Raw genomic sequence first — 16,257 nt, 5'->3', positions numbered from 1 at the left:
TTGAATTGTATAAAGGATATTTGTATTATGTTCGGCAGAACTCATACCCTGTTATTGTCTTTATTTGGAGATTAAGTATGGTTTAATGGGATGCTTATGAGTGCCAAATTGACAGCAAATCAAGTTGTGATTGTTAGTTCTATGTGTCAACCTGACTGGACTAAGGAAAACCTACAGGAGTAGTAAAACATTATTTCTGGGTTTGTCTGTGGGGATGTTGCGGGGGAGATTGGCTTGTGAATTGGTGAACTGAGTCAGAAAGATTAGGCCTCAATGCGGGCAGGCAACATCCAATTGGTGGGGTGTCTGGATAGAATATAAAGACAGAGAAAATGCAGCTCTTTCTCACTCCTGAGCTAGGACATTTTCCTCTTCTGTCCTTGAATATGATAATTCCCCCTGATCTCTGGTCTTTGGATGCCAGGACTTAACCCAGTCCTATTCCCATTCCCCCCATGTAATTCTCAGGCCTTCCACCTCAGATTGAGAACTGTGCTATTGGATTTCCTGTTACTGAGACTTTTGAACTTAGACTGAGCTGCCGTCATCATCCTGGAATCTCCAGCTTGCAGGTGGCCTCAGACTTTATAATGACATGAGCTAATTTCCCTAATAAATGCCCTCATATATACACAGTCATCCTCTGAATAACTGCAATTTTGAACAGTGCTAAATACACAGGCTTTTATTTATTTTATTCAGATGTAGTTTTTTCATGATTTGATATAAAGATGAGGAGTCCATTGTGCAACGTAAAAATTTACTTATTAAAACGATATTAATACTTTAATAAACTATACAGAAAGGTAATGAGACCAACATGTACATGTATGGAACTGCAAGTCAGTCAGGCTAGTTCCCTGAAGAGGGAATTCCCAGCATGACTTCATTCATCTGTGAGGACACAGAGCAGTCTTGTTTAGACATACACATTTATCTACTGCTCAGCATGGTCAGCCTTCCACTTCTTGATGGTTTCCTTCTGCTATGAATGCTCATGTCCAGTTATCTGCTTCTTAGAGCAGACATTTACCTTCCTTATCCACCAGCCATTAGAGGAGGACTGGGGCCATGCAGATGATTGATTCTACCCATTCTTCAGGGAGGGTTTCCTGGTGGCCCACTTCCACCATCATATCCGGAATCAGATGAGTTTCCATAGCTGCTTATTTTTTCTACATCCTGCTGAAGCAGAGTTTTGAAAAATAAAACCACACATTCAGCTATTCCCCAGAAAAAATCTGTTATCAAAAATAATCTCCATGAAGACTGATTTCGGCTGTCCAGCATGTGTTCATTCTAGATGTAAGTGATCTTGCCCAACTTCCCCACTTCGGAGTGACTGTGAATAACTGCATTTTAGTTAATCATGGACCACATAAATGATGGTGGTCCCATACGATTATAATCTCACATTTTACTGTACCTTTCTATGTTTAGATATTGTTAGGTATACCAATTCCTACCACTATGTTACCATTGCCTATAGTATTCAATACAGTAATATGCTGTATAGGTTTGTGGCCTAGAAATAATAGGCCACATAATGTAACTTAGGCATATAGTAAGATATAGCATCTAGGTTTGTTTAAATGTATCTATGATGTTTGCACAATGGTAACATTGCCAAAGAACACATTTCTGAAAATGAATCCCCTTTATTAGGTGATACATGATTAAGTATGTGGGTAAGAGTGTATCTGTGTGTGTGTGTATATATATATATATATAACACATCAGTTGTGTAGATGCCTATTGTTTTCTGTCAATCTTCATGCCTGAATTACCTTAACTTAGAGTGATGATGAATTCTGGTCCTGCCTAGATATACCCAACACTTACTTCCTTGGAATTTACATCCAAAGTTTACTTCTTCCTTGCCAAGCTTACATTTTCTTTAATTTAACTCCTCAAATTTAGAGTCTATGATGTATGTATAAATGAATCCTCATTTAATCTTTGCAGCAACTTTGTATGAAATGTGCATTATTTTTCCATATTTTTACTGTGGAGAAATTGAGGTTAAGAGAGTAAAGATATTTGTTCAGAATTACAAGACTAACAAATGACAAACATGTAATTTAAACCAAGGAAAGGAGAGGAAAAATTGTAAAACACATGGATTATAAAATGTAAACCTTCATTAATTTATTCCAACATAGCCATAGAAAATTTTATGCAAACATCAATTCAGGGAGTACCAGTGTAGAGTGCTTTAGTATATACCAGGTCAACTCTCTGCTTCCAAATATTTTCCTTTTTGATCTATTCTGGAAATTGAAAACCTTACTCCTAGAGATTAATTGAATTTTAGAATCATACAAATTAAATGGTAGTAGTTTTGTTAGTATTCACTGGTGAATCACAATAAGTTGAGAAAAGTATGACAATCATTTTGTTACTGATAATATTTATTGTTTATTGTTACCATCAACAAATTGAATAAATAGCATACCGAATGGAATAATTGCTTTCATACATCAGAACAGACTTAAGACTCCCCTACAGGAATGCCACTCCTATTTGCATTTCTGCATTTTTCTTGTGTCACAAATCAGCATTTGAGTGACACCCAACTGTATGAATATTAGCAAACATCAGTGACTATAAATTTGGTGGAAAAACTGCCTTCAGGATTCTCTAGTGTAATGATTCTCAACTAAAAATATATATGTGTATAGAGAAAAGTGGATCCTAGAGGTTGTGCTTTTCAAATTACTTGCATGATTTTTGCAAACCATACCCCCAACATTGTTATATATGACTTCACTTATTGAGGTATGATGATCTTCACTGATAATAACCAATGTGGTTCAAGTTTCACATGAGGCTGGGACCGTATCCAGAGTCATAAACTAATTAAGTGGCAAAGAAAAACAACAACGCAGATGACTTCCATAATTATTTTTACAATACCATTTGTTTAGTAAAAGGCAAATTGCCCCGAGAGAGTAACATATTTTGTATATCAGAGTAAGAATAAACTTAAAATAATGACTTTAGATTCACATTAAAAACCATGAAAGAGCTGTCCTATATAATATACTGAAAAAAGTAGGAATAAGAGATGGACATAAAAAAGAGCAAAGAAAGCTAGAAAGACAAGATTTATGTTCTTTGCCATCTTGCTATGATTCTTATCTAAATTTAGGTGTTAAATTTAGTCTGCCACTTTATCCTTGTTTGAAAGCAGCTTAACCTTCACTTTCAGATACTCTTCAAAGCGGCCGGGCGCGGTGGCTCAAGCCTGTAATCCCAGCACTTTGGGAGGCCGAGGCGGGTGGATCACGAGGTCGAGAGATCGAAACCATCCTGGTCAACATGGTGAAACCCCGTCTCTACTAAAAATACAAAAAATCAGCTGGGCATGGCGGCACGTGCCTGTAATCCCAGCTACTCAGGAGGCCGAGGCAGGAGAATTGCCTGAACCCAGGAGGCGGAGGTTGCGGTGAGCCGAGATCGTGCCATTGCACTCCAGCCTGGGTAACAAGAGCGAAACTCTGTCTCAAAAAAACAAAAAAAACAAAAAAAACAAAAAAACAAAAACAAAAACAAACAAACAAAAAAAAACAGATACTCTTCAAAAAGCAAACAAAAAGAATTTACAGCATCCACATACAAAGGGAAATTTTAAATATATATTTTTTATCTTGTAACACAAGGCCCTTGGAACTTTAAAGGGAAAGTGATTTACCTAGTGCTTAAATATATTTGTTTTCAAAAAGGCCAAAGATGTCAGAGTTAATCTCTGTCTTAGTCTATGGTGATTTGTACTAGTTGTTATAATAAGCTCTTTTGTTCTTAATGAGTAAGAGTAAATAGTCTCATAAAAATGTATGTAAATTTTGTGCCTATTTTACCACTGCCCTGAGCTACAGAACTTTTGCACCTTCCTTTGCAATTGTCTTTATGGTTATGACTTAATTATAATAAAATACATAGCTGCTATTCCCTGTCTATGGATTGGACTTCATAAGCCCCCTTTGCACTTCATATGCCTGAAATGCACTAAAGTGAGATGTCTGCCTCAGAGGGAACACCATCAAAAACCATAGATAATTAAAATAAAACACTTCTGTAAACTACTTCAGCGTATCAAGTCTGCCAAATTGCCCAGACAGTGCCTTTTCATGTAGTCAGTATTTAATAAGCATAGCACTTTATAGAAAAGTGAATACAAAATTACTTTCAGAAGTAGTAAACTAAACATTATATTTATTTTGCCCCAATTAACTTTTCAACTTACTTCTTAAATTTTAAGATAGTACCATTTTCCTGTAGTGACAACTTGATGTTCTAATTTAGAAAATGAGTAATTATTTCAACAGTACACGTGTGTATACATATATGTATACACATACACATATATACACTTATACACATTTACACACACACACACACACACACACACACACACGATAACCTTTACTTTGTAGTCTTTCATTCTTTTCCCTCAATTCATTGTGTGACTTTTTTGTACCCTTTTTCCACTTCTCAAATTATATTTAACACACTTTTGGGTGGTTGGTGCATGTTGGGTAAATTTTTACTAAGGAAAAGAAGGAAATAAAAAACAGAGGGAAAGAGAGGCAAGAATCCCATTTCCAATATGTTTATAAAATCATCAGCAGTTTGTAATAACTACATATGGAATTACTGTGTTTTAAAAACAGATATGATCATGGAAAATTACTGTTATCCTTACTATTATATACAACTTGGGAAAGGTTTACTATACTGCTTTAATATTTTAAAAGGAAGACCAGAAAATTGAAGTTACAATAGAATTACTACCACTTCTTTTTGTTGTACCATATGTTAATGAATAATACATTTCTCTTCAAATGTTATGTGCATTCATGTGTGATTACAAAATTTAAAATACATATTAACAATAAATTATTATTCATTATTACATTTAACTTTTTAAATGAAAATAATTTCAGAATTATAAGATGTAAAATTCTCCAAAAATGTACCACATACACTTTATCTAGATGATTCAAATATTAAAATTTTACTTGGTTTGCCTTATCTTTCTCATTCTCCATGTATATATGTCTTTGAACCTGCAAACACGCACTTGCTGTGAATCATTTAAGAATAAATTGCAGGAAGGAGTTTGCCAAGATGACCAACTAGAAGCAGCTAGTGTGCATGGCTTTTACAAGAAGAAATGGAATAGGAAAATAAATACAGCACCTTCAACTGAAACATCCAGGTACCCACATTAAAACTAATCAAGGAAACAGCTTGACTAATGGAGAACAATTGTTATGGTCTTTCCTGAGATATATCTAATGGGGAGCAACACAGATTACACAAGTCTAGGGATTCAAAAGGAAATCACCAATGGAGGACTAAAGTTGCATGACTAAGTGTAATTAATTCCACCACTTAGCTCCTCTGGACCCAAGGGTGAAGGTCTCACCTAAATCCATGGACAGAGCCTTTGACGAATGTTGGGTCCCAGGGAACCAAGGAGGGAAAATAGTTTGGTGGACATGCCTACTGTCTTCTCTACCTTGGGCCATTCCAAATAAATAAGGGGAATGAGGGATGCTTTGTCTCCCCTACCTTTCTAACCATTTCAGCCTGCAAGAGTATTGTTAAACACTGAGAGTAAATTGACCCTGAAACTCTGCTTTTGCACAAGTGCATGGCCTTCTTACTAGACCTTTACAAGTATTACACAATCAACCCAGCTCTTCTAGCAGTCATATCAGACAGTCTCATAGGGAATAATTGCCCAGAACTAAGGAATCAAATTATGCAAGGGCCATCTGAGGCAGCTATTGATTGTCCCCTCTAAACACACCATCAGTTCCTCCAGTTCCATCATTTCCAAAACTCCCCACTGCCCCAACTTTACTCTTACCCCTACAAGAAATGCACAATGGAGGTGATGTCACTAGAGTTCAAGTTCCCTTCTCATTGCAGGACCTCAGGCAAATAAAAGGAGACTTAGGCCAATTTTCTGACAACCCAGATAGGTATATAGAAGCTTTCTAAAATTTAACTCAGATGTTTGACCTCACATAGAAGGATGTTATGCTGCTCCTAAGCAAAATCCTAACTGTTGCTAAAAAACAGGCAGCTCTGCGGGCAGCAGGCAAATTCACAGATAAGCAATATGTCTCCTATAGTAGAAAAAAAAAAAAAAAAAAAGAAGAAAGAAGGAAAGAAAAAGTAGGGAAGGTGAAAAAATAGGGGAATTACCATTTCCAATAAGAAGGAAGAAGGCAGTCTGTACTTTTTGACAACGCGAATGGAAACTGAAATGACACCACAGATAAATAGAAAAAGAAATGCTTTTTAATGTGCATATTGGAGGGCCTATAAATAACTAGGGTCAAACCTCTTAATTACCCTAGCTATCCCTGATAGAACAAAAGGCAGATGAGAATCCTGCTGACTTTGTTGAAAGGCTGAGAGAGGCACTAATAAAGCACACCTTCTTATCCTCTGATCCAGTTAGGGGACAGCTAATGTGAAAGGACAAACGTATTACACAGGGCAAACTCTGTCTCTACCTGGTGGAAGCTAATATTAATACAGAAGTGTGAACAACTCAATGAAGAATAGGTTGAGCCATAGACACTATGTCAGTCTGGATTCACCTTAAGAATTTCACTCCTTTTACTAACCAGAGATAGTATCCCCTAAAGCCAGACGTTAGGAAACGGCTAGAAGCAATTATTAATTACCTAAAAATGCAGGGCCTCCTCAATCCTTGTAACAGTCCCTGCAATACTCCAATATTAGGTGTACAAGAACCCAGTGAGAAATGGAGACTAGTTCATGACTTCCACCTCATTAATGAGGCCATAGTCACAATTCATCTGGTGGTCTTTAATCCCTATACTTTGCTGACTCAAATACTTGAGGGAATTAAATGATTCACAGACCTAAATGTAAAGAATGCCTTTTTCTGTATACCATTATATCCTGACTCTCAATACCTGCTTACTTTTGAAGACCCCTCTGGATAAATTGCTCATTTAACATGGACAGTAAATGCACAGCAATTTTGAGACCATTTGCACTTATTTGGACAGGTACTGTCAAAGGACCCCTTCAAATTTTCTCATCGTCAGGCCAGGGTCTTGGAATATTTAGATAAAATTTATATCTGTGCCTCAACTGAGGAAGCTCCTCAGGAAGGCACTGAAGCTCTTAATGTTTTGGCCAACAGAGTATATAAAGTTTCAAGATTTAAGCCCCAGCTTTGCCAAACCTCAGTGAAGTACTTGGATTTAGTATTGTCTTAAGGGACTAGAGCATGAAGGGAAGAAAAGATTAAGCCAATTTTCTCTTTTCCCCTCCCTAAAACTCTCAAACGACGATGAGTATTTTTGGACATTACAGGATTTTGTACTGGGTACAGTGAGATAGCTTGACCCTTCTATCACTTCATAAAAGAAACTCAAGTTGCTAAAATTAATTGTCTCACCTGGGAAACTGAAGCCCAAAAGGCTTTTAACAAGTTAAAACAAGACTTGCAAAAGGCACCAGCCCTCAGCTTTCCCACCGGGAAGGTCTTTAATCTTTATGTATGAAAAAGGAATAAAATGGCCCTGGGAGATTTAACTCAAGCCCAAAGACCAACTTAACAGCCAATGGGCTACCTGAGTGAAAAATCTGATTTGGTGGCTAAAGGATAGCCAACATGCCTCCAAGCCATTGCTATGGTGCCCCTATTGGTACCAGAGTCCACTAAATTAACCCTGAAAATGGCTTAACTGTTTATACTCCCCCATAATGTAGCAGGATTGTTGTCCTCTAGGGGCAGCCTTTGTTTAACAGAAAGCCAGATCCTTAAGTATCAGGCTTTGCTGTTAGAGGGGTCTGCAGTCCAATTAAAAATTTGCTTTCACTTAAACCCAGCCACTTTCCTCCCAAAGAAATGGGAACCTGAACATCACTGTGAACAAGTAGTGGTAGACACCTAAGCAGCCAGGGAGGATCTCAAGGGAATTTCCCTGGAAAATCCAGCCTGGACCCTCTACAAATGGAAGTTCCTTTAAAGCAAGGCGTTCTTAAGGCAGGATATGCAGTAGTCAGTCTGAACAATGTTATTGAAACTGCACCCCTCTATCCAGCCACAAGTGCTCAGCTAGCTGAACTGATACCTCTTACAAGAACACTTGAATTGAACAAGGGAAAAGTAGCTAACATTTACACTGAGTCCACATACGCTTTCTTAGTTCTTCATGTTCTTGCTGCCATTTGGAAGGAAAGACACTCTTTTATTGCTAATGGATCCCCTTTAAAATACCATCTGAAAATTAACAGGTTATTATCTTCAGTTTTTCTTCCACAAGAAGTAGCAGTGATGCATTCTTTTTTTTTTTTTTTTTTTTTTTTGAGACGGAGTTTCGCTCTTGTTACCCAGGCTGGAGTGCAATGGCGTGATCTCGGCTCACCGCAACCTCCACCTCCTGGGCTCAGGCAATTCTCCTGCCTCAGCCTCCTGAGTAGCTGGGATTACAGGCACGCGCCACCATGCCCAGCTAGTTTTTTTGTATTTTTAGTAGAGACGGGGTTTCACCATGTTGACCAGGATGGTCTCGATCTCTCGACCTCGTGATCCACCCGCCTCGGCCTCCCAAAGTGCTGGGATTACAGGCTTGAGCCACCGCCTGGGATTACAGGCTTGAGCCACCGCGCCCGGCAATAGCAGTGATGCATTCTAAGGGACATCAGAAGGGAACAGATGAGATAGTCAAAGAGAACAAGTTAGTTGATTAGGCAGACGAGTCAGTGGCAAGAAAGCCTCAGAGTCTCAACATATTCAAAGCCCCTCTCATCTGAGAAGGTGAAATTAAGCCTCAGTACTTAAGAGAAATTAAGCCTCAGTAATCTCCTGCAAAGACAGAATGGGCCATCTATTGAGGGTACAGTTTTCAGACCTCAGGGTGGCTGCAGTCAGGGAAAGACAAAGTACTTTCTAGCCTCCAGCCAGTGAAACGGCTTTGAGGATCCTTCACCAAACTTTTCACTTTGGAAGAGGTAAAACTTATTAGTGTGCCCAGAGATTGTTTTCAAGGGAGAACTTAATAAAAACAATTAAACAGGTTTTTAACCTTCTCCGTCTGCCTTAAATATAATCCCCTTAACAGACATCTCCTTCCTTCTCAAACACAAAGAATGGAAAGCTACCCAGCGGAGGACTGGTAGATAGATTTTGCCCACGTGCCAAAGATAAAGGGCATCCAATACTTCCTGATGTGGGTAGATACTTTTACTAACTGGGTAGAAGAATTTCCATCCTTTACCAAAAAGGCATCTAAGGTAATAAAATTGTTAGTTAATAAATAACTTCCCACTTTGGTCTACCTAAATACCTCCAAAGTGGCAATGGCCCTTCATTTAAAGCAACAATCACAAAGGTCTCAAAAGAGCTATGCCTACAGTATCTTCTCCATTGTCCTTGGAGACCCTAGTCCTCCAAAAAGAATAGAGAAAACAAACAATATTATCATAAGGTGCCTGTTCCAAGAAACTTACTTCAGTCACTCATCTTCCCGTGGCTTTACTGTGGATAAACAATATCCCTTTAAGTTAGTTCTGAGCTCTTCCAAAATGCTGTATAGATGCTCTTTTCTTACAAAGAATTTTTTATTAGACCAAAAGACCTCAAAATTGATTAAGCATGTAGCCTATCTAGCTTACTTCCAACGGGAATAAACACAACTAGCAGAAGTCCACCCCCGCCCCCGCAAATAAGACCACCTTTATTTAACCCAGCAGATTTCATATTAGTAAAGACTCTCCCTTCTGTTTCTCATTATCTAAGCCTAAGCTTGTGAGAGTCTTACACTGTTATTCTTCTAACCCCGTCAGTGGTGGTAAAAGTTACAGGAATCAACTCCTGGATACATCGTGCATGAATCAAAGCCTGGAAAGCTGATGAAGCAGTCCCAGACAGCCCAGACGAATGTCCTGGACATGAATGTGAAGAGATAGAGGATCATAAGCTGAAAATCATAAAAGATAAGTAAATGAGTGAGGGCCACTCATCCTACTCAGTCTCACTCCTACCTTGATAGATAATTTCAGTCACTTTTACATTTGCTTTCAAGACTCGCCATCAGCTATTAGAACTTCTTTGGATGCATATTTACAAAGAGATTTTGATTATCCATGGACTCACATTTGTAACTTTATAGACCCTCAAAGGTAAATTCTATGTCTTCCAAGTAAAAATTTTAATGGAAGTTATTTACTACACCACACTTGGAGAAATTGCTATACTCACTCTACTATTTGCAGTAGGACTATATACTGTGGCAACCACAATGTGGAATCCTGGTTGGAAATTACCAATTACTGTAATATTCTTCCTAATTATCACATGTGTAATAGGATTAATAATTACAGAAAAAAATAGCTAAAGTTAATACTAAAGTTACTTCAGCCGCCCAATCCAAATGCCTCTTATCCTAAGTAAAATGTTGCTTCTATATTAATGCTTCTGGTAAAAAAACAGCAACATCTGGTGGAGGTGAACCAGTATTACAATCCGTCAGAATGGCTAACAGGTTATCACGCAAACTCTACTGTCATGGTTGTAGCCTATAGTACTCCCACTATTAGTGGTAGTTTTAATACTCATATTTAAACCCTATATTTTAAACCTCCTTGTAAATTTTAAATCTTTTCACCTAGAAGCTATTAAACTCCAAATGGTGCTGCAGATGGAGCCATGCATGGATACACATTTCTTCTGAGAGCCCTTAGATTGACACCAAGAGGAGCCTTCATTGCTGTTACATGTCACCCCTCTCCAGCAGAAAGTAGCCAGAAAGAGTCATCATCCAAAACCCACTAACAGAAGTTAGGGTTTCCATTTCTTACGGGGGAGATGATACAAGAGGTAAACATAAATTTTTTAGGCAGATAGTAAGGACAAAAGAGTCCTCAGCAGAATTTCCCACCTGTCAGAAAGCAGCCCCCCAAATTACTTTTCTAACAAAAAGCAGCCTGAAAAAGCAAGCTACTAATATAATTAGGAAACAAGAAGCTTGCATGCGGGAATGCCGGCAGCTGCATGTTCAACATGAAGGCTCCATCTTGTTTTTTTGTTACAGTAATAAAGAAATGGGCAACATAACACAACTCAGGCAGAGAACCCACCTGTATAATAAAAGATTAGAGTGGGGCCTAAGAGAGAGTCACACCCTATGCAAATGCCACACCTGTTCCAACTGCTTTTTCACACCCTATGTAGATCAGACACCACCTTCCTAGAAGCTCATCTACAAAACCCCTTGCATTTTATCTCAGATCTGATAACCCATTTTCCCAGGACCCCTCTCTGTAGCAGAGAGCTTTTCTCTTTCTTTCACCTATTAAACTGTCACTCTCAGCCTCACTCTGTGTTTTCACTACCTTGTTCGCTGTGGCTGTGAGACAACAATGCTTGGGTGTTATTCCAGAAAATGAAGCCTTTTCACAGAGACCTAGGAGCCTTAGATACTTTGGTTCTCTGGGCTTCCCAGCAAAAGTAGCTGCAACTCTGGCAAAGCAGGTTGTTAGACTCCCATATATACTCCCAGGCAAGAGGTTGAATTCAGGGGCCTGAGTAGTGATAGTCTGCAGGCCCCACTTAAGTGGCACCTCACAGGATAAGACCCATTGGCTTGAAATTCCAACCAGCCACTGGTAACAGTGTTGTACCTCCCTGGGGGAGGGGCAGGCCACCATTTTTGCAGTTTGGGCAACTTAGCCATTCCAGCTTACCCTTTGCAGGTTCCCAATTTTATTCTTCCTCACCAGGAGGGCAGCGATCTCCCAACTGGAGCCTTCAACCTCCCTTTCTAGTGTTCTCTACTCCAAAAAGACTTGAAACCTTTCTGGGGACAGAGATCCCAGAGGGAGGAGTGGGTCACCATCAGTGCTGTTTAGGCAACTTAGTCTTTTCCAGATTTTAGGCTTTGAAGAGTCCATGCTGACTGGGGGCAGAAGCACTAACCCAGCAGAGCATAGCTGCCCTATGAAAACATGGCCAGGCTACTTTTATATGTGTGTCTCTGATCTCATTCCTCATCACTGGGTGGGGCCTCCCATCCAGAGTCTCCAGCTATCCATGGTGGTGCTCTCTGGCTGACAGAAGTTTCAAACATCCCTGAAACAGAGCTCCTAGAGGGAAGAGTAGGCTGCTATGTTTGCTGTTTGGGTGACTTAGCCATTCCAGTCTTTAGACTTTGGAGAGTCCAAGAGGACCAAGGACTGAAGTGAAGATCCAGCATAGCACAGCAGCTTTATTGAAAGAAACCCTGACTTGAGTCTCCAGCTACCTTCTACAAGTGTGTTTGGGCTAGCAACAGTTCTGTACCTCCATGGGGTGGAGCTTCCAGAAGGAAGGATTGGCTGCCGTCTTTGCCATATCATAGCTTTTGCTGGTGATACCGCCAGGGTTTGGAATATTAGAGGCAATTAGGGACAAGAGCAGGTGCCCAACATACCATCACAGCCCTATGGAAAAGTGGCCAGACTGTTATGTGGGTGCCCATTTCCCTATGTCCTCATGGGGCAGCTAATCAAAGTCTGAGCTTCCAGCCACCCTCCTCCATAGCTATTGAGCCAGTAGCAGCTTGGCAACTCCATGGACAGAGCCTCCAGTGGTAACCGAACATCTCTCTGCCATGACTTCTGCAGTGGAACTTCCCTTGATACCCTCAAACTGATGGAGATGCAAAGACCCTATCCATATCCTTAAAAAACTGCAGTCAACTCAAGAAGAGGAGGCCAGTCTATTTCACAGGTTCCCCAACCCCTCCCATGCCATACTGCTTGTCACCAGAGAGAGAACCCTGGCTATGCCCACAGCATAGGTTCTCTATCCTGGGCTGATTGCACTGAGTGATTACTGACCAAAATATCTCTGGGATGGAGCCCTCAGGATACAAGCAGAAGACCCTTGGTCACAACCACTACTAAGATCCTTTTCTCTGCTGCCTTCAAGTTAATAAAGTATGTTTATTATATTTCATGACATAGAAATAAAATATATTTCATGCCATAGAAATAAAAAAAGAGCTGAAGTAGCTATATTTATACAAGACAAAATGGATTTTAAGACAAAAACTATAAAAAGAGACAAGAAAGGTTATTATGTAATAACAAAGGGGTCAATACAACAACAAACTATAATAATTGTAAATACATATGCACCCAATAATGGCATACTCAGCTATATAATGCAAATACTATCAAAGCTAATGAGAGAGATAGACCCCAATACAACTACAGCTTGAGATTTCAGTGCCCCACTTTCAGCATTGGACAGATCATCCATACAGAAAATCAACAGGAAAACATTAGATTTAATTTGCACTATAGACCAAATGGATCTAATATATATTTTCAAGACACTTCTTCCAATGGCTACAGAATACGTTCTTTTCCTCAACACATGGATTATTCTCAAAGATAGGCTATATGTTAGGCCACAAAAACAGGTCTTAAAAAATTCAGAAAATTGAAATAATATAAAGCATATTCTGTGACAACAATAGAATAAAACTAGAAATCACTGAGAGGAGAAGCATTGAAAAATATTTACACACATGGAAACTAAGCAATATGCTCCTAGATGACCAGTGGATCAATAAATAAATTAAGAATATTGAAAAATTTCTGAAACAAATGATAATGAAAACACAACAAAACAAAATTTATGGAATATACCAAAAGTAATATAAACAGGGAGTTCTGTAGTTATATGTATCTACATCAAAAGAGAAAAAAAAAAAACTTCAAATAAACAAGATAACATTGCATCTTAAAAAATTAGTAAAGCAAAAGCAAACCAAGCCCAGGATTAGTAGGAAAAAAAAAAAATAAAGCTTAAAACAGAAACAAATGAAATAAAGAAAACCATACAAGCCGGGCGCGGTGGCTCAAGCCTGTAATCCCAGCACTTTGGGAGGCCGAGGCGGGTGGATCACGAGGTCAAGAGATCGAGACCATCCTGGTCAACATGGTGAAACCCCGTCTCTACTAAAAATCCAAAAAAATTAGCTGGGCATGGTGGCGTGTGCCTGTAATCCCAGCTGCTCAGGAAGCTGAGGCAGGAGAATTGCCTGAACCCAGGAGGCGGAGGTTGCGGTGAGCCGAGATCGCGCCATTGCACTCCAGCCTGGGTAACAGGAGCGAAACTCCGTCTCAAAAAAAAAAAAAAAAAAGAAAGAAAACCATACAAAGGATTAATGAAACAAAAATTGTATTTAATAAATAAAATTGACAAAGTTTTGGACAGATAAAAGAAAAAAGAATACCCAAATTAAAAAATACAGAAGAAAAAAGATACATTATAACTGATACCACAGGAATTTGAAGTATCATTAGTGGCTACTATGAGCAACTCTACGCCAATAAATAGAAAAATGAAGAAGAAATAAATAAATTTCAAGACACTTACAATCTACCAAGATTAATCTATAGAGACATCTGAAACCTAAACAGGCCAATAAAAAGTAATGTGACTGAAGCCATAATAAGATCTATTTTGGCCAAAACCAAAATAAGCTCAAGACCTTATGGATTCACAGCTTAACTCCGTGAAACCTTTAAAGAAGAACTAATATCAATCCTACTCAAATTATTCCAAAAAAAAAAGGAGGAGAAAATACATCCAAATCATTATTTGAGGCTAGTATTACCTTAATACTGAAACCAGATGAAGAGACATCAGAAAAAAAAAAAAAAAAAAAAAAAAAAACCCTATAGGACAATATCAACAATAAATACTGAAGTGAAAATCTTAAACAAAACACATAAAAATCGTCATTTTTGGCAAAGTGAGATTTATCCTAGGCATGCAAGGATAGTTCAACATACACAAATTAATGTAATATTAATACATTATATGAAGAGAATAAACAAAAATCATATGATTATTTCAATTGATACTAAAAAGGCATGAGATAAAACTCAATATTTTTTATTATAAAAACTTAAAAAAAAAAAAAACTGGGTATATCGAAATCCTTTCCTGCATCTATGGAGATAAGATTAGTTTTTTTTTTTTTTTTTTTCTTTGGAAAGAAGAAGATCATGTCCTTTAAGGGGACATAGATAGAGCTGGAGACCACGACTTTTAGCAAACTAATGTGAGAATAGAAAATCAAACACTGTATGTACTCACCTATAAGTGGGAACTAAAAAATGACAGCATATGGATACATAGAGGAGAAAAACATATACCAGGGCCTATAGGAAGAGGATCAGGAAAAATAACTAATGAGTACTAGACTTAATATCTGGGTGATAAAATAATCTGTACAACAACCCCCCCCCCCCGACATGACACTAGTTTCCTTTTGTAAGAAATCTGCATGTATATGCATGAACTTAAAATAAAAGTTAAAAAAAAAAAAACGGGTACAGAAAGCACATAGCTCAATCTAATAAAAACCATATATGACAGACCAACAATTAGTATCATACTGGATGGGAAAAAGTACTGAAAACCTTTTCTGTAAGATTGGGAGCACAATAAAGATGCCCACTTTTGCAACCATTATCAAACATAATACTTGAGTACTAGATAGAGCAATCAGAGAGAATAATGGAATGAAGGGCATCAAATTCAAGAGAAAGAAGCCAAATTGTTCTTGTTTGCTGATGACATGATATCCTATATAGAAAAACCTACAGATTCCACAAAAAAATGTTATAACTGATAAATAAATTTAGTAAAGTTGTAGGATACAAAATCAACATAAAAATTAGTATCATTTCTATATGCCAAGAGTGAACAAGCTGAAAAGAAATCGATAAAGCAATCTCATTTACAATAGCTACAAGTGAAATAAAATATGTAGGAATTAAGCAAAGAAATGAAAGAACTCTAAGATTAAAAATTATGCAATAGTGCTTCAAAAAATTGAATGACACACAAAAAAGATATTTTATGTTCATGAATTGAAAAAATCAATATTGTTAAACTGTCCATACCACCAAAAGCAAACTACAGATTTAGTGCAATCTCTATCAAAATACCAATGATGTTCTTCATGTAATTTTTTTTTAAAGTCCTAAAGTTTATATTACATTACAAAAGACTTAGAATAGTCATTAATTTTGAGCAAAAATAATAAACTGGAGGAATCCCATTTCCTAACCTCACATTTACTACATATCTCTAGTATCCAAAACAGGATTGTACTGGCAAAAAAAGAGACAGATAGAAAAATACAACAGAATAGTACCCCTAAAGAAATCCATACATCTATAGTGAACTTATAT

The 16,257-nt window shown here is 37.9% G+C and overlaps 1 pseudogene; it reads right to left on the bottom strand.

Annotated features, from left to right (window-relative positions):
• Window positions 1–1,029: 1,029 nt before the first annotated feature.
• Window positions 1,030–9,760, bottom strand: LOC120366610 (selenoprotein K-like; annotated as a pseudogene).
• Window positions 9,761–16,257: the final 6,497 nt, after the last annotated feature.

This window comes from Saimiri boliviensis, chromosome X (genome assembly GCF_048565385.1).
Source record: "Saimiri boliviensis isolate mSaiBol1 chromosome X, mSaiBol1.pri, whole genome shotgun sequence".
NCBI classification, from domain to species: Eukaryota; Metazoa; Chordata; class Mammalia; order Primates; family Cebidae; genus Saimiri; species Saimiri boliviensis.
Note: the sequence above shows the minus strand (reverse complement) of the source record. Positions and strands in the feature narration are given on the sequence as shown.